The sequence below is a fragment of the Gopherus evgoodei genome, chromosome 2 (assembly GCF_007399415.2).
Source record: "Gopherus evgoodei ecotype Sinaloan lineage chromosome 2, rGopEvg1_v1.p, whole genome shotgun sequence".
Lineage (NCBI taxonomy): Eukaryota > Metazoa > Chordata > Testudines > Testudinidae > Gopherus > Gopherus evgoodei.
This window is the reverse complement of record NC_044323.1, coordinates 111,608,193-111,634,057: the sequence shown is the minus strand read 5'-3', so window position 1 is coordinate 111,634,057 and position 25,865 is coordinate 111,608,193.

The following is a 25,865-nucleotide window of genomic DNA, read 5'->3' as shown; positions in this document are numbered from 1 at the left end:
CAAATGCTTATGTCGATGTAACTTATGTCGTTCAACAGGATGGAATATTCATCCCCCTGAACGACATGAGTTTTGCTGACAGGTTGTAGGGTAAACATAGTCTTAATCTGTTGGGGGGTAAAAGAGTGCAATACCTTTTAAAATACCAATAAGATCCATTCAATAAAAGGCGTATGTTTTGGGGATATTTTAGAATAAAAGTTTATTATAGCACAGTACATTTAAAAAAGCAGAAATCCATTTTAATAAAGACTTTTAAAATCCAGAATTTGAAAGTGCTTTAAGATATGGTGAAACGCTATATTTGTTTGGTAATTATCTGTGTTTTATCAGTGACTCATTAATATAATTTGCTGTGGCTTCTTCCAGCAGTGTCATGCCTGCTGCTGCCAAGCAAGCCTGGCCAAGCATGTGTTTGAGGGCAGCAAATCCGTTACTGAGTACACAAGCTCCAAGACACATTTCTTAGTATCACGTATAGCAATATAGTTTTAATTCTGGATCCACGAGACAAGTGCCATCAATAAAGGGGGCAATGTGTTTGCAAAAATATAATTTAAAATTGGCATTTCAGCCTTCTGGTAGCATTGGCCAAGAGAAAGGACTCAATGCAAAAGACTGTTAACTAGTTAGTACTCTCTTTAAAAACTGTTTTAAAAGTAAGACAGTATTTAGAACTACATTTTTCAAAAGGGTCCTTTTGTTGGGGTGTGCACCTCACACTAGCCCTGACAGGGTTGATGAGGGCCTGAGAGGCTAGTTAGGTCATGTGGCGCTACCTGACAGAAGGAGGGCCGTGGTTAAATAAGAGTCTTGTCCAGCTGGGGAAGGGCTAGGCCGGCACTGTAAAGCCGAGAAGCCGACTATAGGGTGAAGATGGCTGGGGTTTTTGAAGGAGTTGGAACATCAGACAGAGAAGGAAACAAAAATCAGCACAGGAAAAAGGGAACTGCGGAAGCAGCCTTATTCTATAATAACAACACAGAGAAAGGAACAGGTGATGATAAACTAATAGTGAAAAAAGAAAGGTTTATTGCATTTATGATAGAAGTGGAATATTGCACATCACATAGGTTAAAAATCAGAAAAAACAAAAATTATAGCAAGGGCAATGGAAAAATACTTATATGTTGGCAGTCTGTCAGTGGACCATATTTAAGTGATTTTGAATGAGGTTAATTGTGAAATATGATAAGAATGGGAAGCACAATCATTGCTAGAATGCACAAAGTTTGATAGCACATGATCAAGAACTAAAAGAAAATATCCTGGAAAAGAAAACTGAAACAGGTGTCATGTGTATCCAGGAAACATGGCTGGATAAAAAGCTTACTTTTAAAATTCCAGGGAATATTACCTTTAAGCAAAAGCAAAAACTAGGAAAAAGGAGTAGGCATTTGTACTTTCATAAGGGAGAGATTAAACTACATAGCAGTTGGGAACAAAGAAGAAAGTCTCGAATATCATGTTGTTGAGATCTCAACGCAGAAGAGAAATCTTTCTTTAAGGATTTATAATATCTATAACTCGTGTAGGAACCTAGAAAGCTCAGAGTTACAAAAAATAGTGAAGAATGCTAAAAGAATATATTGTATGTGGCAACCTAAGTAGTCATAATAAACTGTGGGGCAGTGAGACAACTGATTAACAATCGTGTATTGTTCGAAAAGTGGTTTTAAACGATGGCAGTTCGACTAGATTTAATGCAGCAGATGGTAATTTTTCTTGCTTAGATCTGGGAATTGTAACAGCAGATACTGCAAGTTGTTGCAACTGGGAAATATATAAAGAAGACCGATTGGGGAGTGATCATTTTCCTATACTTATTACTTTTTAAGGGCAAGGTACAGTTGAAGGTAATAGAAAAGTACTCACCAGGAATTTTAAGAAAGCTAACTTGGAGCTATTTACAAGTGTACTGAATATGTGAATGTTCATTGTGTGACTGATGGTAGAGAATTTCAATGGCAATGTAATAAAAGGATTAATAGCAGCAGCTACAATAGCCATACCTAGATTTGAAGTACTCTAAAACTAAACCTCACTTCATGGTAGAATGAGGAGTGCACAAGGGCAATGAAAGAAAGGGCAAACCCTATAAAAAGTGAAAAATACAATGACTAGTAAAGATCTAATGAAGTATAAAAGAAATAAGGCAATAGCACAAAGAATTATAAAAAGAAAAAGAGAGATGGAGAAAGTACTGCAGCAGATAAATAAAGATAAGACATTAAAATAAATAGGCAAATTAGAAGAACGAATGGAATTCAGACTAGAGTAGTCGCATCCAATGTCTTATTGGGATGACAAAAATAGTTAGAAGTTCTGATAATGAGAAAGCAGAAGTTTTAGCAGAAACTTTCCAAGGGGTGAGTAATGATGAAAACTGAAGTGTAGTTTTCTGCCAGTCTATTCACTGAAGAAAATCATGAACTATAGTGTAGGTCAGGCAAACATGAAAATATTATACTGAATAAATGATTTTGTTTGTGGGAACTTGAGAAAAGTGTTGACATCACCAAGAATACATCCCAGGTAAAGATAATACATATAACACAATGTTTACTATCTCTCTGAAAGCAGTCTGAGGCATTTCTTGGAATTATATAATACATATAGTAGTAATTCCATATGAAAACCAGTCAAACTATCTACAAAAGTGTATACTTATAAACCTGTTGCCCTTCTGTCCTGTGTGGATAAAATTATAGAGAAAATGGTGAATTAAAATTGATTGCCTATTTGGGAAACAAAGGTATTATAGATTAAAGTGCAGAGGGGTTTTACAAGGGGAAGATGCACCATTGATCATGGTGGCAAGTAAGAAAAAAATATGAGGCACACAGGTTTTTATGATAGCTGTCTTGCTAGGCAATGAAGAGGTATATGACATGCTATGGAGGGAAGGCTTGTTGCATGAAGAAGGTGCACTAGTCATAAGGATAAGTCTATATGGGTGAATTAAAGACTTTTTGAGTAACAGGATCATGCACATCAGTTGGGAAAGTTACACTGAATATAATATAAAAAATGGTAACTATAGGGACGTGCTATCAGCCTAACCTTATTAAATAATATGATAAATGATCTCCCAAACAAATAAGTGTCAGGGTAGGGGGTCACTCTATTCACAGATCATTGTGCACTGTGGTTAGGGGCAGAAATGAGAAAAGAGACTCAACAAAGTATTATAAGAGAGCTCTGACTGGGGAAATGCTTGGGGTTTCAGGTTCTCCAATTCCCAACTGCAGAACTGATCTTTACAAAATAGAAGGCTTTACAAAGGAATGTAAACTGTATATGTATCGAGAACAAGTAGATATAGTTAGAAGGTTTACATTCCTAGAAGCAATATGTTATACTAAATTACTTTGAAACGATCATATAAACTATGTTAAACATAACTGTACAGGAAAGATCGCCTGCTTAAAAGTCTTACTGGGACTGCTTTGGGGTGGGGATAAGAAAACAGTGTTGATAGTATACAGAATCTTAAGCAATCAGTTATGGTGGCCAAGCTTTCGGTCAGCATCCAAAATCAGAACTTAAAAAATTCTCCTGTCAACGTAATAAAACCACCTCAATGAGCCAAGGAGAAGCTCTCCTGCCAACATAGCGCTGTGCATGCTACCACTTATGCCAGCGAAAGTTATGTCACTCATAGGGGTGATTTTTTGACACCCCTGAGCAACATAAGTTTTGCCCACCTACATGGTAGCGTAGACATGGTCTTAATCTCTTTGTGGATCTCGACCCAGGTCCTAAGTGCCAGGATGGACAGCCAAAGTGAGTGGACACTTGATCTTTACTATGTAGCTATCAATGTTTAACTATTACATGTTAAAATTATTGTTCTGACTGTTATTCTATTAAAGCGGTATTATAGAACTAAAAATAGCAACTATCTTGTAAGAGTATAGGAAGACTACTAACCTTTGTGTTTACTGACTCATCTTTCTTCAAAATGTTTCTTTTGCTCTGAAACTTTCCATGTTTGATCTTGACTCAATAGTGAGTTAAAGAAATAAACAGTCTGGGCTACATCCATTTAACTGTTTGAGTTCTAGAGCAGGAAAGCATGTTTTTATAAGCAGAAAAAAAGTTACATTCAAACAGCTCATCTTCAGACTTCTCATGTACATCTCACTGAAGACTAGTATCTGAGCGGAAGCATGCAGAGGACAGAAGAGGAATTTTAATTACAATAAAATACTTCATAAAAAGGGATTTGTGCATGCACAGTAAAAAATGTTAGTGTCAGGCCCTGATTCTTCACTTGACTGTTGCATGATGGATTAGGGTGCATTCCTGCACAGTCAGTTGCAGAAATTAGACCTTTAATTGTGTAGTTGTCTGTGCCAACATTGTATTATATAAAAAGCTTCCCATTTGTAGTAGAACTGGAAAGACCTTGCTACAAGTCTGTATTTAGTTCTCCCTCTAAGTACTGTTAGACAAAAATATGCAAAAATCCATAGTGTCTAGAAGGATTTGAAAGACAAAACAGGGACTGGAATAATTAAAGATCTGATTTCTATACTGCATTAAAACATTGATAAAATATGGGCTAGTTTCAGAAATGTCTGTACGACTCCATGCATAATTGCAAGTATATTTACCCAATTTGTATATAAATAAAGTAACAAAGCAAAAATGGGCCATTATATGATTAGTGATTGTGTGTACACCTGATTTGCATGCACAAATGAAATCTCTAAGTGCAAGATAAGCATACAGTTAAAAGCCCATTTACAAAAACCAGGTCCTCTGAATCTAGGGGTTCAATATTCTCACTTCACACTGGGGTCAATCAGAGGAAATGACACTGAAATGAATGGAATTACCTGTTGTGATAGACCCACCAAAGGGGATATTGGTTTGGCTGAGGTCTGAGCGAGTCAGTAATGTGCGCCAGTGTGCCTTTAAGCAGCCAAATGCACATTCTACCACCATTCTGCACTTGCTCAGCCTGTAGTTGAACAACTCCTGACTACTGTCCAGGCTGCCTGTGTATGGCTTCATAAGCGATGGCATCAAGGGGTAGGCTGGATCCCCCAGGATAACTACAGGCATTTCAACATTCCCAACTGTTATTTTCTGGTCTGGGAAGTAATTCAGTTGCTGCAGCCATTTAAACAGAGTAGTGTTCCTGAAGACGCGAGCATCATGAACCCTTCCTGGCCATCCCACGTGGATGTTGGTGAAACATCCCTTGTGATCTACCAGTGCTTGCAGCACCTTTGAAAAGTACCCCTTGCGGTTTATGTACTGGGTGCCCTGGTGCTCCGGTGCCAAGATAGGTATATAGTTTCTATCTATTGCCCCACCACAGTTAGGGAATCCCATTGCAGCAAAGCCATCCACTATGACCTACACATTTCCCAGAGTCACTACCTTTCGTAGCAGCAGCTTAATGATTGCTTTGGCTACCTGCATCACAGCAGCCCTCACAGTAGATTTTCCCACTCCAAATTGATTCACAACTGACCGGTAGCTGTCTGGCATTGCAAGCTTCCAGAGGGCTATTGCCACTCGCTTCTCAACTGTGAGGGCTGCTCTCATCTTGGTAGTCTGGCGTTTCAGGGCAGGGGAAAGCAAGTCACAAAGTTCCATGAAAGTGCCCTTACGCATGCAAAAGTTTTGCAGCTACTGGGAATCATCCCAAACCTGCAAAACTTTGCGGTCCCACCAGTCTGTGCTTGTTTCCCGGGCCCAAAATCGGCGTTCAATGGCTAGAACCTCCCCCATTACCATCAGGATCTCCAAAGCGCAGGGGCCCGCAGTTTGAGAGAATTCTGTGTCCATGTCCTCATCACTCTCGTCGCCACGCTACCGTAGCCGCCTCCTCCTTGCCTGGTTTTGCAGGTCCTGGCTCAGCATAGACTGCACGATAATGCGCGAGGTGTTTACAACGTCCATGATTGCTGTCTTGAGCTGAGCAGGGTCCATGCTTCCTGTGCTATGGCGTTTGCACAGTTCACCCAGGAAAAAAGGCACGAAACGGTTGTCTGCTGCTTTCACAGAGGGAGGGGTGAGGCTGTACCCAGAACCACCCTCGACAATGTTTTTTGCCCCATTAGGCACTGGAATCTCAACCCAGAATTCCAAGGGGTGGGGGAGACTGTGGGAACTATGGGATAGCTATGGGATAGCTACCCACAGTGCAACACTCCAGAAATCAACACTAGCCTCGGTACATGGACGCACATCGCCGAATTAATGTGCTTAGTGTGGCCGCGTGCACTCGACTTTATACAATCTGTTTTAAAAAACCAATTTCTGTAAAATCGGTATAATCCCGTAGTGTAGACATACCCATACTGGCCACTGGATTAACAGTTTTCTGTTCCCTGACTGACCAGAGCAGGGGCTGCTCCAGGCTAATGAGAACACCTGACTCTAATTAACCTGCAAAGAGTCAGGTGATGCCATTAAGCTAATGTGACCACTTGACTCTAATTAAGGCCCTGCTGATACTATAAAAAGGGCTCATTCCAGTCAGGCAGAGGAGATCCAGGGCGCCAGAGGAGAGGAAGTGCAGCTGAAGGGCTGGTTAATGAAGACACCCTCAAACCATCGTTAAGGGAGCCCTAAGGTAAGGGTGAAGAAGGGAGAAGAAGGAGAGCTGTGGGGAAGTGGCCCAGGGAAATGTAGCAACTCTGGCAATGAAAGGTTGGCTGCCAACAGCTGCTGCCATTAGGGTCCCTGGGCAGGAACCCGGAGTAGAGGGCGGGCCCGGGTTCCCCCCACCCCACTACTACAGGAACATCTCCTGGGAGGGGAAATCAGGCCCCTGTCAGGACAGGAGTCTAAACTGTTCTGAAATAAGCTCCCAGGGACAACAGAGACTGTGGGAGTTCTCTCACCAACCTCCTTGCAGGCCTATGATGAAAAGGGCTCAGTAGACTGTAACCCTGACCCTAGAAAGAGGAGGGCTACATGGAGGGTCACAGTGAGCCACTGAGGCTAGCAATAACTGCCTAGAAGTGCAGGACCCACAGGAGGAAGGTCAGAGCTCTGCCACACTGTGTTAAAAAGAGAAACATGGCATGATCCTGCAATTGGTACTCAGGCCTTTAGAGCCATTATGCCTTCATTTCCTATTTGAAGTGCTGCTGTAGCTCAGAAGCTTCAACTTCTTGATAAATATTGACTTTTTAACTATGACTACTGTGACCTTCATCCTGTGATATGAAAGAGAGAGCGAAACCACAGGTATAGCTCCCTTAATAGTATGGATCTTTCAGGATTAGAGCTCTTAGAATTGTGAGACATACGGATAGATGTTCCTTCTTGTAGTTTGATACTGCTACAGATATCCTGGGTAAAATCATGGCCACATTAAAGTCAATGGCAACATTCCTTCTGACATCAGTGGGCCAGGATTCCCCCCTTTTGTTCTTCCCATAAGACCCCATTCTCTTGCAGGCCCTGAGTCAGCAAAGACCTTGGGCATCTGCTTATGTCACATTAAAGTCAATGTGTGAGTGGGAAAAGTGCCCTTATAGTTATGCTTATCATCAAGATAGGCAGCATCAGCTGTGGCTCAGAGATGTCAGCTGTAACTGAATCCTTTTTTGAACAAAACATTTTAGTTTATTCATGCTGACAAGTGTATCTTACCTGTGAGCTTTTTGGCTGTTTCACTGAGTCCAACGGGTACAGTTTTCATTTAGATTTATTCTATAACTTTTCATCCTGGGCTTCCATAGAAACAAGAGCGCTCTGACAAATATCCAGTGTGGAGATAATTAATTCCAGCACTGCATGAATTCTGGCTTACAGTAGAGGAAAGGAGCGACCCTAAAGATCAAAAGTGGAGTGTCTGGCTTGCTGAAAGCACATGGCTTGTAAGAAGTTTTAGCTGCTGGCATTTTGCTTCCAAAAAGGGATTCAATTAGTTGGATTACTTGTTCTTTTTGTCAATTTTTGCTATCAAAGTTTATAAAAAGAGAAAGTTAAAAGCTTAAAGCGACTGCCAGTCTATAGAAACTCACCCATTTGCCTACAATTTAAAAACTCTACCAATAGAGAATCTGCTAGATAAAATGTATGCATAAAAATATAAAGAAGTCTTTACAATAAGAAAAGGAACTACAAACTGGTAAGCAAGTCCTGGTGGCACATGTGGCTCCATTCTTAAGAAATATAGACATCGCAATATATGAGATTGAGTCAGGGCAAATTGCCAGAAAAATGAAATCTTATCATCATCCATGTGAATTTATATTCACTCTCTGGAATAGGTTTTATCCATGGAAAAACCACACCGAAGAAGGTCCTTACTGTCAAGATTTTCTGAGCTTCCTTTCCAACAGCTCTGGGTCCACTCGTTTCATACAATTCAGTCCTTACAAATGGACCAGCTCTGTTCAATATCTTCATCAACTACTTAGAAGTTGGCATAGAAAGTACACTTATTAAGTTTGCAGATGATACCAAACTGGGAGGGATTGGAACTGCTTTGGAGGACAGGGTCAAAATTCAAAATGATCTGGACAAATTGGAGAAATGGTCTGAGGAAAACAGGATGAAGTTTAATAAAGACAAATGCAAAGTGCTCCACTTAGGAAGGAACAATCAGTTTCACGCATACAGAATGGGAAGAGACTGTCTAGGAAGGAGTACAGCAGAAAGGGATCTAGGGGTGTCATGGTATAAATCCCCACTCTGAACCTTAGCGTCCAAAAGATGGGGTACCAGCATGAATCCCCCTAAGCTTAATTACCAGCTTAGATCTTGTAGTGCTGCCACCAACCAGGACATGCAGTGCCTGGTAAACTCTGGTCCCCCCAAAACCTTCTCAGAGGACCCCAAGACCCAGACCCCCTGGATCTTACATAAGGAGAGTAAACCCTTTCCCCCACCGTTGCTTCTCCCAAGCTTTCCCTCCCTGGGTTACCCTGGAAGATCACTGTGATTCAAACTTCTTGAATCTAAAAACAGAGAAGAGTGCACCTTGCCCCCTCCTCTTTCTCCCTCCCCAAGAAGTAATACAGATTCAAGCTCCATGAATCTAAAACAAAGGGATTCCATCTTCCCCTCTCCCTTCTCTCTCCCTGTCTCCCACCAATTCCCTGGTGAGTACAGACTCAATTCCCTTGAGCCACAACAAGGGGGAAAAATCAATCAGGTCTTAGAAAGAAAACTTTTAATAAAAAGAAAGAAAAAAAGTAAAAGTTGTCTCTGTAATTTAGATGGAAAATGTTACAGGGTCTTTCAGCTTATAGACACTAGAGAGGAGCCTTCCCCTCAGCACAAATACACATTAAAATCATTCCAGCAAAATACACATTTGCAAATAAAGAAAAACAATCAAAAAGACTAAACCACCTTTGTACTTATACTCACTATTTGAATAGAAAATTAGAGAGCCTGTAGGTACGTCTGGTTACTCTCAGAATCCAGAGAGAACAACAGACAAAGAAAACACACAAACAAAGACTTCCCTCCACCAAGATTTGAAATTATCTTGTTTTCTGATTGGTCCTCTGGTCAGGTGATCCAGGTTCACTGCTTGTGACCCTTTACAGGTAAAAGAGACATTAACCCTTAACTATCTGTTCATGACAAGGGGTTATAGTAGACCACAAGCTAAATATGAGTCAACAGTGGGATGCTGTTGCAAAAAAAGCAGACGTGATTCTGGGATGCATTAACAGGTGTGTTGTGAGCAAGACACGAGAAGTCATTCTTCCACTCTACTCTGCACTGATTAAGCCTCAACTGGAGTATTGTGTCCAGTTCTGGGCACCGCATTTCAAGAAAGATGTGGAGAAATTGGAGAGGGTCCAGAAAAGAGCAACAAGAATGATTAAAGGTCTTGAGAACATGTCCTACAAAGGAAGGCTGAAACAATTGGGTTTGTTTAGTTTGGAAAAGAGAAGACTGAGAGGGGACATGATAGCAGTTTTCAGGTATCTAAAAGGGTGTCATCAGGAGGAGGGAGAAAACTTGTTCACCTTAGCCTCTAATGATAGAACAAGAAGCAATGGGTTTAAACTGCAGCAAGGGAGATTTAGGTTGGACATTAGGAAAAAGTTCCTAACTGTCAGGGTGGTTAAACACTGGAATAAATTGCCTAAGGAGGTTGTGGAATCTCCATCTCTGGAGATATTTAAATGTAGGTTAGATAAATGTCTATCAGGGATGGTCTAGACAGTATTCGGTCCTGCCATGAGAGCAGGGGACTGGACTCGATGACCTCTGAAGGTCCCTTCCAGTTCTAGAGTCTATGAATCTATGAATATTCAAGTGGATTGAACCTGATTTTGAACAGAAGGTCACACTGTAATTACAATCTAAGTCAAAGGCTTTAATACTGGTATTAGAAAGACCAGTAGAAACAATGATCTCTGAAAGTGGATAGACCAAACTGACACATAAAAGCATGCTCACAGCCTGGGTGTATCAGATTGTAATAGTGACACTGATTCAATAGCATAGGCCATGCCATCTTGAAATATGTCCGTTGAAAGAAACGACTCAGTATTGTCTAAGGTTCAAACTAGTAGTAGAATTTCAGTCACTTAGTCCCAAGCCTTATTGTGACTCCATTAACTATTTTTAAAATATTTTAAGCTGTTTCCTGTTTATAGCAAACACCACCATTAATTGATGCAACTTACTGAGGAAATTTGGAATTTTTTTTTATTTGAATCCACAATTTTGCAGCCCTCTTCTGAAAACACTGTTACTCTGCACAGCCCTTCTATGGAAGTACTCCTATGCCCTGAATGTACTGTGACAGAATAAGCTGCTGGAATTTGCATTCATCTCATGAGTTTGTTTACAAAATGCCCTGAAGAGAGAGTTTTTGGGAGAGTCAGTATGAGCAGATGGAAATAAAAGAGTCCAAGTGATAAAATGTGTGCTTAAAGAAGACATAAAAATGTACATGGAGTCAGAACAGACTGACTCCATAGCTCTCAATTACACTTAGTGAAGTTAATGGTGATTGCATCAGTCTAAATGAGAACAGAATCTGGTCCTGTGGATATTACTACTCTGGCTTAGTGGGAAAAAAGCAGAAACATTTGTAGCGCAGAATATCAGTAAAGAGGACGCTAAGGAACTGGATATCTCTTCTGACAAATATGAAATACATGTAATGTTATATCCAAAGCTTGTGGCTATGCAGACAGTTATGGAGATGAACAGAGTAAAGTATTAAGTTACTAAGATGGTATGGACCCTTAAGCATTACTAATTATGATCTTGGGGTTGTGTTTAGATCTTGAATTTATGAAATGGGGTAGAACAGTTTGCTTGGGATGCTGAAAGCATCCTATCCTGTTGAGTAAATAGCCTGTACCATTGCACAGTCAGACATTAGAAAGAAGTGTCCTACCATCAATACAAAATGTCAATAACAGTGGTGGTCTCATCTTTAAATGTGAGAAAATAGTTAATCCTTAGATAAAACAAGATTTGCTTACGCCTAGACTTCTCAAAATTTCATAGGACAGACCATATCTTCCCTTCCAATTCATGATAGTGCAGACCATGCCCCCTTCCACTTGCGATTGCATATATTCCCCATGTCAGTTAAAACAATTGCTACATGGAATAGTACAGATGCTTCCCGACTTACGCAAGCGTTCTGTTCTGGAACTCCTTGTGTAAGTTGAATTTTGCTTAAGTCGAGAATGTATGCCCAAAAATTACGCAAAAAAAAAAAAAAGCTTATGGAACTTTTTCCATAAGTATGGATTTGCATACGTCGGATTTGCGTAACCGGGAGAGGATCTGTCTTAGGAGAGAGTTTGCTGTCTTTTAATGCCCTTATGGCAACTGCAAATGAGGGGAGACAGACAGCACTATGTAACCAGCCAGCTCTGAGGACCACCACCAACTGGCCTATTTACCAGTCTGAGATCCTTTGGTGAGCACTGAACTCTCCTGAACCACTCCCATCTAAAGAGACTCTCTTGTGTCTGATCTTGGGAGGAGAAAAAGAACATGGAAAGAAGTATTCTGGTAATAAATTGTGCCTTCTGAATTTAAATAAGATAAGCATTACATAAACCTGCTGGCTTCATAAGTTATATATAAACTCCTTACAGGGTTCATCTCCTGAAGTAGCAAGGTCTCAAACCTCAGACCTTTCCATACATGGTCCCTATGACCTCAGAGCATTGATTGTTGCTTCAGAATATGCATCTAAATTCCTGAAAGTCTAATCCAGAAGAATTTATAGATATAATACATAGGACCAAACTTATTGCTGGCATAAGCCACTGTAACCCCCAATGACTTGTACAAAAGCTGCAGCTACATATGCAAAGGCTGAATTTGCTCTGTCCTATCCTAAGTGACACTCAGATGCTGATGGCACCTTTACACTGTGGAAGACTGTGGATTCAGCAAAGAAAAATGGCTCCAGTGCCCCTCCCAAACCATTAAAAACATTGTTTAAAAAAGTTAACTCTCCAGAGGCTACCAAGTCACAAGACTTTTCAGAAACCTGGAGGGTGAAATTTCTCTACTTCAGTTGCATTTTGCTTTAGTTTGGAGAGAAAAATCATAAGGCCTTTTTTAAGTGGCTGTAACTCATTAGACAGAGAGCAGTTCTGATATGAGAGAAGTATAATAGCTTGAGAACTACAAAGGATCATTTCAAGTTAAAAATGTTGTTCAGGAATTTTGCTCAATTGTGACAAAAAGACCACTGCTTCTATAGTGTTTAAATGTGTCTGAACATGCTTCCAAGAGACTTTTCAAAAAAATAATTTTAGACTATGCTGCTGACACTCTTCAACTCCAAACACAAGAAAAAAATGTTTTAAACATGACTTATTTCCTCAGAAGGGGCTATGGAAAGAGAGTTTGGTAGTCATCATTTTTTTTCTCTATCATCTCTGTAAATGATTAGTGTGTCCTGGGGTCAAAATACTCTGATAAAACATTAACTATTTCCTGACCAATGGATCTGGCTTGTTTTCTAATAGTGTGCAGGGAAAGAAATGTCTATTCAGTTTGTCTTAAAATCTTTATTTTATTAGTTTTGATGAGTAAATAGGGGCATCACTTTTGGAATTAAATTACAGGTCTTTGATAAACTATTTAATATCACTTATTACCTTATATGCTCTATTCTCTCCATTGTGTCCTCATCAACTCTGAATCTGAATCCAAGAAAAAAATCTTCCCCATCTGTGATCTGCACTCTGCCAGGTCCTGCCCCTTTTTAGCCACTAAAGATTCATGAAGAAAAGGAGCATGATCATATAACCTCTCCATTTACATCTCCTGGATTCATAACACATGGTTTTGTTACTCTTTCATATTTTATATATACACAGCTGTTATTGGAGCTTGGCCTCAAGTTGACTTTCGAGTTAATAATTTTTATAATACCTAAGGCAGCCAAATCAAAGTAGGATTAAAACATAAAAGGAGACAAGCTCACATAACCTAGGAAGAACTCTAACTATACTGCCTCAAACACCCAAGTTCTAAGAACAAGCTAAGCAGAGTGCGATTTTCTAATTCTTAAGTCTGCCTTGGGAAATATTTTCCCCAAAATGTTCATTTCCAAACCACGCTCCCAACTGAGCTTCAAAAAACTCAGACTTGGCTAATAAAGATACAAAGCTATCCCTTTTCTGTCCTCAGAAGAATCAAACTTTAGAATGATGAACACAGCTTTTACGTCCATGAGCAATACCATTTTAAATCTAAATCTGCCTCTTGATAAAGGTTTCCGTAAGATCCAAAACAAGAATTATTTTAGAAACACCACTAACATATAATAAATGTGTGAATCTAGATTTTAATAGCACCCACTGCCTGTGTGGGGAAAAGTGAGGAATGTGCATTCACGGATGTATACATGCACATCCATGAACAGTATCCTCTGTGTGTAAAGAGGAGACCATGGGAAGAGATTGAGGTACATGTGACTATAAGGCCAGGTCTACCTTGCCACTTATATCAGCAAAGTTTATGTGGCTCAGGAGTATGAAAAAAACACACCCCTGAGCCACATAAATTTTGCCGACATAAATGGTAGTACGCACAGCGCTATGTCAGCAGGAGAGCTTTTCCCGCTGACATAGTTACCACTGCTGGGGTTGGTTTAATTATGTCAGTGGGAGAGATCTCTCCTGTTGGCATAGAATGGCTATACGAGAGGTCTTACAGCTGCATTGGTACAGCTGTGCTGCCATAAAGTCTCTAGTGTAGATAAAGTTTAAGTCGGGGAAGAGCATCTTTGGACACTAACTCGCCAGCGTAGTGAAGGTGGCTTTAAAGTAGTTTCAAAGGGGGCAGGCGACAAAAGGCCATGGGTAGGTATATAAAAAAGGTGACCTTAACAGAGGTCTACGTGTCGAGGTGGAAATGGAAAATTGCAATAGGGAGATAAAAGCAACATGAGAGAAACACTAGGCGAATCTGCTCAACATCTTGGTTGTTTATACACTAATGCAAGAAGAATGGGAAATACACAGGAAGAACTAGAAATCTTAGTACACATGTTAAATTATGATTTGGTATCACTGAGACTTGGTGGGATAAATCTCATGACTGGAAAAGAAATACGGAAAAACACAATATGTCCAATAAATTCTTGGAATGTGTGGCAGTTAACTTCTTGTTTCAGAAGGTGGAGGAGGTAACCAGAGAAGAATCATTTTAGACTTGATTCTGATTAACACAGGGGAACTGGTTGCAAATCTGAAGACAGAAGGCAATTTAGATGAAAGTGATCATGAAATTATAAATGTCATGATTCCAAAGAAAGGAAGGAAGGAAGGAGAAAAACAGAATAAGAACAATGGACTTCAAAAAAGCAGACTTTAACAAACTCAGAGAACTGGTAGGCAAGGTCCCATAGGAAGAAAATCTAAGGAAAAAGGGAATTCAGGAGAGATGGCCGTTTCTTAAAGAGACAATATTAAAAGCACAACTGCAAACCATCCTGGAGTGAAGGAAAGAAAGGAAAGTAATAAGAGGCCAATATCGCTCCATCAGGAGCTCTTTAATAACCTGAAAATCAAAACAATTTTCCTAGAAAAAGTGAAAACATAGACAAATTGCTAAAGATGAATACAAAAGAATAGCACAAGCATGTGGAGACAAAAATCAGAAAGACTAAAGTAAGTTATACCTAGCAAGGGACATAAAAGGCAATAAAATACAGTAGGAGCAAGAGAAAGATGAAAGAAGGTGTAATTCTATAATTGTGAGGAAAGGAGAGCTAATAATGGATGCCATCAAGAAGGCTGAGGTGTTTAATACTTATTTTGCCTCAGTTTTCACTGAAAAGGTTAATTGTGACTAGATACCTAGTACAATTAATATCAACAACAAGAGGGAAGGAATGCAAACCTACATACAGAAAGAACAGGTTAAAGAATACTTAGATAAGTTAGACGTATTCAAGTTGGCAGGGCTGGCCAAAATACACCCTTGGGTACTTAGGGAACTAGCTGAAGCAATCTTGGAATCATTAGTGATTATCTTCAGGAACTCATGGATAATGGGTGAGGTTCCAGAAGATTGGAGAAGAGCAACAGAGTACCTATCCTTAAAAGATGGATCAGAGAGGATCCAGGGAATTATTGACCAGCCAATCTAACTTTGATACATGGAAAGATACTGAAACAAATTATTAAACAATCAATTTTTAAGCAGGATAATAATAGGGTGATATATAATAGCCAGCAAACAAAGCTGTAAACGGGAGTTTCAATGAGAGTTCTGTTGGAGGAGCAGGTTTTTGTATTTTGTGTATTATATTTTGTAGTTTGCATGTGTGGAGGCTGGTAGGGGCAGTGTGCTGGGAGAGAAGCTGAGCCCTGCTTAGGAGGCGGGGCTTCTCTGCCTAGGGGTCCTATAAAGGTAGCCAGCCAGCCAGACAGACAGACAGGCAGGCAGCAGCATAGACTGCTGCAGCGGCACAGGAGCCAGCAAACAGAGCTGTAAACAGAGGAGTTTCAGTGGGAGTTTACAGGGGGAGTTTGCGGGGGAGACTTAGAGACCTAGGCAGAGGAACTGACAGCCTAGGGAAGGGAGTGGGTGGTGGTCTGCCAGTGTTCTGGTGCCTGTTGGGGGTTTGCTTTGGTTTGTGTGTCCTGGACTAACAGGATTTAGGTGTGAAGGCTAAGACCAAGAGAGAGGCAGCAATGAAAGACACAATGAAGATGACTGGATGTGGAAGCTGCGGCATGTACATGATCCTGGAGGGGGTACCTGAAAAAAGTTTCATCTGCATGAAGTGCGGCCTGATAGAGCTGATGGAAGAAAAGATCTTAGGACTGGAGGTGCAGGTGGAAACTCTGGTAGAGTGTAGAAGGGGGTTCGAGTGGATGATGGAGCAAAGACATGAGGAGGCTGAAGGGATAAGCTCAGATGTGCAGATGGAAGCAGGACCAAGGAATTCTGAGGGGAGACTGCTGGGTGAGGAAAGTGGATGGTGGAAGCATGTGACTAAGAGAACCAGGCAGAGGAAAAGACGGGCCAGTGAAGGAGAAATAGAGCTCAGGAACAGGTTTGCAGAGTTGAAAAATAAAGAAGGGGCACAGCAGGTGGTCACTGAAGGTGAGAGGGCAAGGAAGAAGAGAAGAGTAGCTAGTCCTATAAGAAGAGGGGAAGACTCAATGGAGACAACACCGAATGTGAGCCCCGGGAGGATATGGGATGGGTTGCGGAGGATTGCAAGGGACAATAGAAATTGAGAGGACTTGCAGCCAGAGGGAACAGGGGATACACTGGAGAATCGCACTGTCACCAGGAAAAGGCAGGTCTACGTGATTGGAGACTCCTTACTGAGAAGAATAGACAGGCCTGTAACTAGAGCTGATCCGGAAAACAGAAGGGTGTGCTGTCTGCCGGGTGCTAAGATACAGGATGTGGACCTGAGGCTGAAAAGGATACTAGCGGGAGCGGGAAAGAATCCTCTGTTTGTCCTTCATATGGGAACAAATGATACAGCTAGATTCTCGCTGGAACGTATCAAGGAAGACTACACCAGACTGGGGAATACACTTAAGGAAATCGAGGCTCAGGTTATCTTCATTGGGATTCTGCCTGTTCCTAGAGAAGGGCAACAAAGGTGTGAGAAGATTATGGCAACCAACATATGGCTCAGGCAGTGATGCTATAAGAAGGGCTTTGGGATGTACAGCCACTGGGAAGCATTCATGAACAGAGGACTGTTCTCTTGGGATCGACTTCATCTGACTAAGGAGGGAAATAGACTTCTAGGATGGAGGCTGGCACAACTGATTAAGAGAGCTTTAAACTAGGAATTTGGGGGAGATGGTTGGGAGATGTCCAGGTAATCTCCATACCGGAATTCAACATTGAGAGGGAAGAAAACAAAGTAAGAGAGGATACAGCCATGGGCAGAAGAATGGACATAAGGAGGAAGGGTAGTGTAGATACCAGTCTAATAGGTGATACTGGTGGTAGAATGTCTGTGCCTAACCGGGTAAAGAAGGTCCATGAAATCAAACGGCAAAAATTAAGATGTTTGTACTCTAATGCAAGGAGCCTAGGTAACAAAATGGAGGAACTAGAGCTACTGGTGCAGGAAGTGAAACCTGATATTATAGGGATAACAGAAACATGGTGGAATAGTTATCATGACTGGAGTACAGGTATTGAAGGCTATGTGCTGTTTAAGAAAGACAGAAATAAAGGCAAAGGTGGTGGAGTAGCATTGTATATCAATGATGAGGTTAACTGTAAAGAAATAAGAAGTGATGGAATGGATAAGACAGAGTCTGTCTGGACAAAATCACACTGAGAAAGAAAGCTACTAGCGCCTCCCCTGAGATAGTGCTTGGGGTGTGCTACAGACCACCGGGATCTGATATGGATATGGATAGAGACCTCTTTAATGTTTTTAATGAAGTGAACACTAATGGGGATTGTGTGATCATGGGAGACTTTAACTTCCCAGATATAGACTGGAAGAAAAGTGCTAGTAATAATAATAGGGCTCAGATTTTTCTGGATGTGATAGCTGATGGATTCCTTCACCAAGTAGTTGAAGAACCAACAAGAGGGGATGCCATTTTAGATTTGGTTTTGGTGAGTAGTGAGGACCTCCTAGAAGAAATGATTGTAGGAGACAACCTTGGTTTGAGTGATCATGAGCTAATTCAGTTCAAACTAGATGGAATAATAAACAAAAATAGATCTGGGACTAGGGTTTTTGATTTCAAAAGGGCTAACTTTAAAGAATTAAGGAACTTAGTTAGGGAAGTGGATTGGATTGAAGAACTTGGGGATCTAAAGGCGGAGGAGGCCTAGAATTACTTCAAGTCAAAGTTCCAGAAACTATCAGAAGCCTGCATCCCAAGAAAGTGGAAAAAATCATAGGCAGGAATTGTAGACCAAGCTGGATGATCAAGCATTTTAGAGAGTTGATTAAGAAAAAGCAGAAAGCCTACAAGGAGTGGAAGATAGGAGGGATTAGCAAGGAAAGCTACCTTATTGAGATCAGAACATGTAGGGATAAAGTGAGAAAGGCCAAAAGCCATGTAGAGTTGGACCTTGCAAAGGGAATTAAAACCAATAATAAAAGGTTCTATAGCCATATATATAAGAAGAAAACAAAGAAAGAAGAAGTGGGACTGCTAAACACTGAGGATGGAATGGAGATTAAGGATAATCTAGGCATGGCCCAATATCTAAACAAATACTTTGCCTCAGTCTTTAATGAGGCTAATGAGGATCTTGGGGATAATGGTAGAATGGCAAATGGGAATGAGGCTATGGAGGTAGATATTACCACATCTGAGGTAGAAGCCAAACTCGAACAGCTTAATGGGACTAAATCGGAGGGCCCAGATAATCTTCATCCAAGAATATTAAAGGAACTGGCACATGTTCCCATTTGCAAGCCCATTAACAAGAATTTTTAATGAATCAGTAAACTCAGGGGTTGTACCGTACAACTGGAGAATTGCTACCATAGCTCCTATTTTTAAGAAAGGGAAAAAAAGTGATCCCAGTAATTATAGGCCTGTTAGTTTGACATCTGTAGTATGTAAGGTCTTGAAAAAAAAATTGAAGGAGAAAGTAGTTAAGGACATTGAGGTCAATAGTAATTGGGACAAAATACAACATGGTATTACAAAAAGGTAGATCATGCCAAATCAACCTGATCTCCTTCTTTGAGAAGGTAACAGATTTTTTAGACAAAGGAAACGTAGTGGATCTAATTTACCTCAATTTCATTAAGGCATTTGATATGGTTCCACATGCGGAATTATTAGTTAAATTGGAAAAGATGGGGATCGATATGAAAATTGAAAGGTGGATAAGGAACTGGTTAAAGGGGAGACTACAACACGTCGTACTGAAAGGTGAATTGTCAGGCTGGAAGAAGATTACTAGTGGAGTTCCTCAGGGATCAGTTTTGGAACCAATCTTATTTAATCTTTTTATTACTGACCTTGGCACAAAAAGTCGGAGTGTGCTAATAAAGTTTGCGGATGACACAAAGCTGGATGGTATTGCTAACACGGAGAAGGACCAGGATATCATACAGGAAGATCTGGATGACCTTGTAAACTGGGGTTATAGTAATAGGATGAAATTTAATAGTGAAAAGTGCAAGGTCATGCATTTAGGGAGTAATAACAAGAATTTTGATTATAAATTGGAGACACATCAGTTGGAAGTAACAGAGGAGGAGAAGGACCTCGGAGTATTGGTTGATACAGGATGACTATGAGCCGCCAATGTGATATGGCCATTAATAAAGCTAATGCAGTTTTAGGATGCATCAGGTGAGGTATTTCCAGCAAAGATAAGGAGGTGTTAGTACCATTATACAAGGCACTGGTGAGACTTCATCTGGAATACTGTGTGCAGTTCTTGTCTCCCGTGTTTAAGAAGGATGAATTCAAACTGGAACAGGTACAGAGAAGGGCTACTAGGATGATCCGAGGAATGGAAAACCTATCTTATGAAAGGAGACTGAAAAAGCTTGGCTTGTTTAGCCTAACCAAAAGAAGGTTGAGGGGGGATATGATTGCTCTTTATAAATATATCAGAGAGATTAATATCAGGGAGGGAGAGGAATTATTTAAGCTTAGTACCAACATGGACACACGAACAAATGGATATAAACTGGACTCTAGGAAGTTTAGACTTGAAATTAGACGAAGGTTTCTAACCATTAGAGGAGTGAAGTTCTGGAACAGCCTTCCAAGGGGAGTAGTGGGGGCAAAAAACATATCTGGCTTTAAGACTAAGTTTGATAAGTTTATGGAGGGGATGGTATGATGGGATAGCCTAATTTTGGCAATTAATTTGGCAACTGATCTTTTATTACACTGCTCTACAGCCAAAATGCTTCTGAAATAAATGTAGTCCAACTTTACTAATTCTGGGTCACTGAGAACGAAAATGATGCTTAAAATTGTTGATTGGCTCTAGTTTTCAAGATATGCTATTGGGTCAGTATATACGACCCTTGACTTGGGAATGGAGGATGATACGTGAGTTATAAAGCGAAGGGATCGCAATTTAAACCAGAAATGACTAAAATACATCTTTGGCTGGATCTATGAATAAATCTATGACTGGGTTTGGACAGTACTTGCTTTTTAGGCAAAACAATGAATGATGCAATCCGAAGCTGGTATTGCATCATACATGACATGAATTGCATCATGTTATTCCTAGAAGTCATGGATGATGCAATCATAACGAAGCTTACATCACTCTGCTGAACAAATTGCCCTATATCAGCTCTAGAAATCATACAGTGTCATGCTCTCTTATTTGTCAGTGTTTGATTTTGCAAAGGGACAAATTTCTGTTTAGCCAAAGTGAGCAAAGATGCCTCGTACTTGTGTGAACAGTGCAGATAACTTCTGCTATGTTTGTGGTGAAGTGACTTTTGCATCACAAAAGCGCAGTATAACCACTATGGTTAAGAAAGCCTATCACCTTTATTTTGGCTGCAAAATTGGAGATCAGGACAAGAGGTGGGCCCCACACATATACTGCAACACTTGTGCAACAAATCTTTGCCAGTGGTTGAACAGGAAAAGGAAATCTATGCCTTTTGCAGTGCCAATGATTTGGAGAGCGCCAACAGATCATACCAGCAATTGTTACTTCTGCATGGTGCCTCCAGTTGGGAAAGGTGTGTCAAAGAAGAAAAAGTGGACTGTGCATTATCCAAACATTCCATCAGCTATACGCCCAGTACCCCACGGAGAAGGACTGCCGGTTCGTGATGCACCAGAATCATTCTCACTTGAGTCAGACGAGGAAGAGGAAGAGGATGAAACTTCTGGTCCTGAACCATCAATGTCACAGAACCCACATTTTCTCCCATGCTCCTCCTCTGAACCACACCTCATAACACAAGGTGAACTGAATGACCTTGTCAGGGATTTGGAACTACCCAAGAGTAAGGCAGAACTCTTGGGCTCCAGACTACAGCAGTGGAATCTCCTGGCAGGCTATCAGGGCAAATGGAGCCCATCAATGCTTGCAGACTATTGCTGGACAGTGACAAGAGATGCTCCATTTAATGAATACAAGAGACAAGCCAAGAAGCGCCGAGTAGACACTGAATAGGATTAAACTATGTACATAATAGTTTTTTGCCTTTTTTTTCATAATAAATTTTATTTATATAACCGTTTTGCTGATTTTCAAAGTGTTACATAAACATGACATGTGAAATATTATCATGTAAAGCAACCATAAACACATGAAAAGATCTAGGTTTACAATTTATGATTAAAACTCTACTATCTACACAATATACATAGACATAAAATGTAAAAACTTAAATATCTTAGAAACTGTAGCCAATCAGTTGTTTTAATTGTCATATTTGAATTCAGCACATCAAAATACATAATAAATATCACATTTTATCTCTGAAGCAGACGACTTCTCAAAAATTGTAGGCCAGTGTTATCAGCAGGTAAGTATGCCCAGTGGTCTGTGATGGGATGTTAGATGGGGTGAGATCTGAGTTACTACAGAGAATTCTTTCCTGGGTGCTGGCTGTTGAGTCTTGCCCATGTGCTCAGGGTCTAACTGATCGCCATATTTGGGATCGGGAAGGAATTTTCCTCCAGGGCAGATTGGCAGAGGCCCTGGAGGTTTTTCGCCTTCCTCTGCAGCATGGGGCACAGGTCACTTGCTGGAGGATTCTCTGCAGCTTGAGATCTTCAAACCATGATTTGAGGACTTCAATAACTCAGACATAGGTTAGGGGTTTGTTACAGGAGTGGGTGGGTGAGATTCTGTGGCCTGCATTGTGCAGGAGGTCAGGCTAGATGATCATAATGGTTCCTTCTGACCTTAAAGTCTATGAGTCTTTGAGTCTTTTTAATCGCTTCTCATATGGAAGCTCCTCCATCCCCCTAATCATTTCTGTTGCCCTTCTCATATTTTTTTCCATTTCTAATACCTTTTTTGAGATAGAGTGACCAGAATTGCACATAGTATTCAAGGTGTGGGATTACCATGGATTTATATAGCGGTGTTATGATATTTTCTCTCATTATCTATTGCTTTCCTAATGGTTCCTAACATTGTTGGCTCTTTTGACTGTCACACATTAAGAAGATGTTTTCATAGAACTATCCATAATGACTCCAAGATCTTTTCTTAAGTGGTAACAACTAATTTAGACTGCATTTTTTGTGTGTATAGTTGAGATTATGTTTTCCAATGTGCATTACTTTGCATTTATCAACGCTGAATTTCATCTGCCATTTTGTTGCCCAGTCATTCAGTTTAGTGAGATCCTTTTGGAACTTAGCTAAATCCAAAGATAACTGCAATCTTGAGGCATTTTGTGTCATCTGAAAACTTTGCCACCTCATTGTTTACCCCTTTTTCCAGATCACTTATGAATATGTTGAACAGCAGCAATTGTCCCAGTACAGATCTTTGGGGGACTCTGATATTTACCTCTCTTCACTGTTTGTTCCTATCCTTTGTTTCCTATCTCGTAAGCAGTTACTGATACATGGAAGGACCATCCTTCTTATCCCATGACCGTCTACTTTGCCTAAGAGCCTGTGGTGAGGAACCTTGTCAAAGGATCTCTTAAAGTCCAAGTACACTATATCCACCAGATCACCCTTGTCACCATATTTGTTGACTATCCTCAAAGAATTCTAATAAATTGATGAGGCTTGATTCCCCTTTACAAAAATCATGTTGACTCGGCCCCCAACATATCAAGTTCATCTATTTATGTGATGATTCTGTTCCTTACTATAGTTTCAACCAATTTGCCTGGTACTTACTGGCCTGTAATTGCCAGGATCGCCTCTGGAGCCTTTTTTAAAAATCAGAGTTACATTACCTAGCCGCCCATCATCTGGTACAAAGGCTGATTTAAGCAATAGGTATATACCTCAGTTAGTAGTTCTACTGTTTCATATTTGAGTTCTTTCAGAACTCTTGGATGAATACCGCATTGTGCTGGTGATTTTTTTTTACTGTTTAATTTATCAGTTTGCTCCAAAATTGACACCTCAGTCTAGAATGGTTCCTCAGATGTGTCACCTAAAAAGAATGGCTCAGGTGTGGGAATTTCCTTCACATCCTCTGCAGCAAAAACCAATGCAAAGAATTCATTTAGCTCCTCCGCAACAGCCTTGTCTTCCTTGAGTGCTCTTTTAGCATCTTGATCATCCAGTCGCCCCACTGATTATTTGGCAGGTTTCCTGCTTATGACCTACTTTAAAAAAAATTGCTTTTCATTTTTGTGTTGCTCTTCACATTCTTTTTTCTCATGCCTAATTGTCCTTTTACACTTGACTTGCCAGAGTTCTTTTCTATTTTCCTTATTAGGATTTCTCTTCCAATTATTAAAAGATGTTTTTTTTTCTCTACCTGCATCTTGTATTCTGCTGTTTAACCACAATGGTGCTTTTTTTTTTTTTTTTTTTTGGTCCTCTTACTCCTTTTTTTTTTATTTGACCCTCTATTATGGTGGAGGGTTTTAAATTTCCATTCGGCCTTGTGACTTTTAGTTTTTAATTTTGGTTTAACTAACCTCCTCATTTTTGTGCACTTCCCCTTTTAGAAATTAAATGCTACTGTGGTGGGTTTCTTTGGTATTTTCCCCCTATACGAATGTTAAATTTAATTTCATTATGGTTGCTATTACAGAGTGGTTCAGCTAGATTCACCTCTTGGACCAGATTCTGTGTGGCACTTAGGACTAAATCAAGAATTGCCTCTCCCCTTGTGAGTTCCAGGATTAGCTGCTCCAAGAAGCAGTCATTAATGGTGTCTGAAATTTTATCTCTGCATTCCATCCTGAGGTGACATGTAGCCAATCAATATAGGGAGAGTTGAAATCCTCCTTATTACTGGGTTTTCTTTTTTTGTAGCCTTTCTCAGCTCCCAGGACATTTCACACATAGGCTGGTGGTTGGTAACATATTCCTACTACTATACTCTTATTCAAATATGGAATTTCTATCCATAGAGATTCTGTGGGATGGTTTGATTCATTTAAGAGTTTTATTCTATTTGACTCTATGCTTTCTTTCACATATAGTGCCACTCCCCTACCACTGCAACCCACTCTGTTATTCCTATATATTTTGTACCCAGGGATTACTGTGTCCCATTGACTATCATCATTCCACCAAATTTATATGATGCCTATTATATCAATATTCTTATTTAATACCAGGCTCTCAAGTTCACCCATCTTCATGTTTAGGCTTCTTCCATTTGTATACAAGCACTTGTAAAATTTGACAATATTTAGTTGTCTGCCTTCATCTGGTTTAAATGAATAAGACTCTTTTTCGTTTGACCGTTTTTCAGCTCCTACCTGCACTTTTATCAACTTCTATCCTGTCCTCTTTGTGGGCTAAGCCAGTTGTCTGGTACAGGACCCTGCCAGATATGGCTATGACTGACCTCTCTTCACAAGCATAGAGCATGGGATCCTTATGTGGCCCCATCAGCAGGCAGTGAAACATTCATCTTTAGTGGGAGAAGTGGCATGTTTCTCCTACAAAACAGAACTGAGAGGGGTGCAAGGCTGACAGAGGACAAGGTGGTGCACCCAAACCAGGGCATGGAAAGAAAAGCATGTCACAGCTCCTGCACTACTGAATTTTAATTTTTTGACTCAGTGACTTCATGTTTTGAGTTTTACTTTGATTTTATTTATAGTATTATTATTTCTCAAAAAGGGAAATGTTTTGTTTGTTTGACCCAAAACACTTTATTTATTTATTTCACTGAAAAAAAATTAATTCTGGTAGACCTGCTATTATTTACTTATTTATTTCAGTTTGGCCATCAAACTGAAAAATCATTATTTATGCAGCTCTAGTCAGATGTAGAGTTGTGGGATCCTGCAGCCGGACACAATATCAGAAAGCTGATAGACCATCTGCTGGTGGTGAAGTGCTTCCATTGGGTAAACCACTGACAGGTCCTCACAACCCAATCCCCACCACTTCCAAAAAGCCTCATGCACCCCTCATGACAAGTATCTGACCTCTGCTGCCTGTCTCACACTTCACTTATTGGCAACTTGCTGTTTCCCTGGGTTCCGCTTATTTATTCCTCACTAGTATTAAATATATTTAGCCCCTGTCCCAGGTGATATTATGATGGTTTCATATCCACTTATACACCATAGCTCTCTTCACACCCTTCTGAAGACAGATCTTTATAAGATACGATAAATATCCAAAGGACAAGACAAAAGCTAGTGGAGTTTTCATATAAGAAACATCCCATGGCATCAGGGTTGGGCCTTCTTAGTAGTATCTAAGGTTCTGCTAAGCGCTAGAGAAATTGAGCCTCCGCTAAGTCTATCTGTTTTGATTAGCTATGCAGCTGTTAAATCTCAATATTCCATTGCTTATCTAGACAGATTTCTTGGG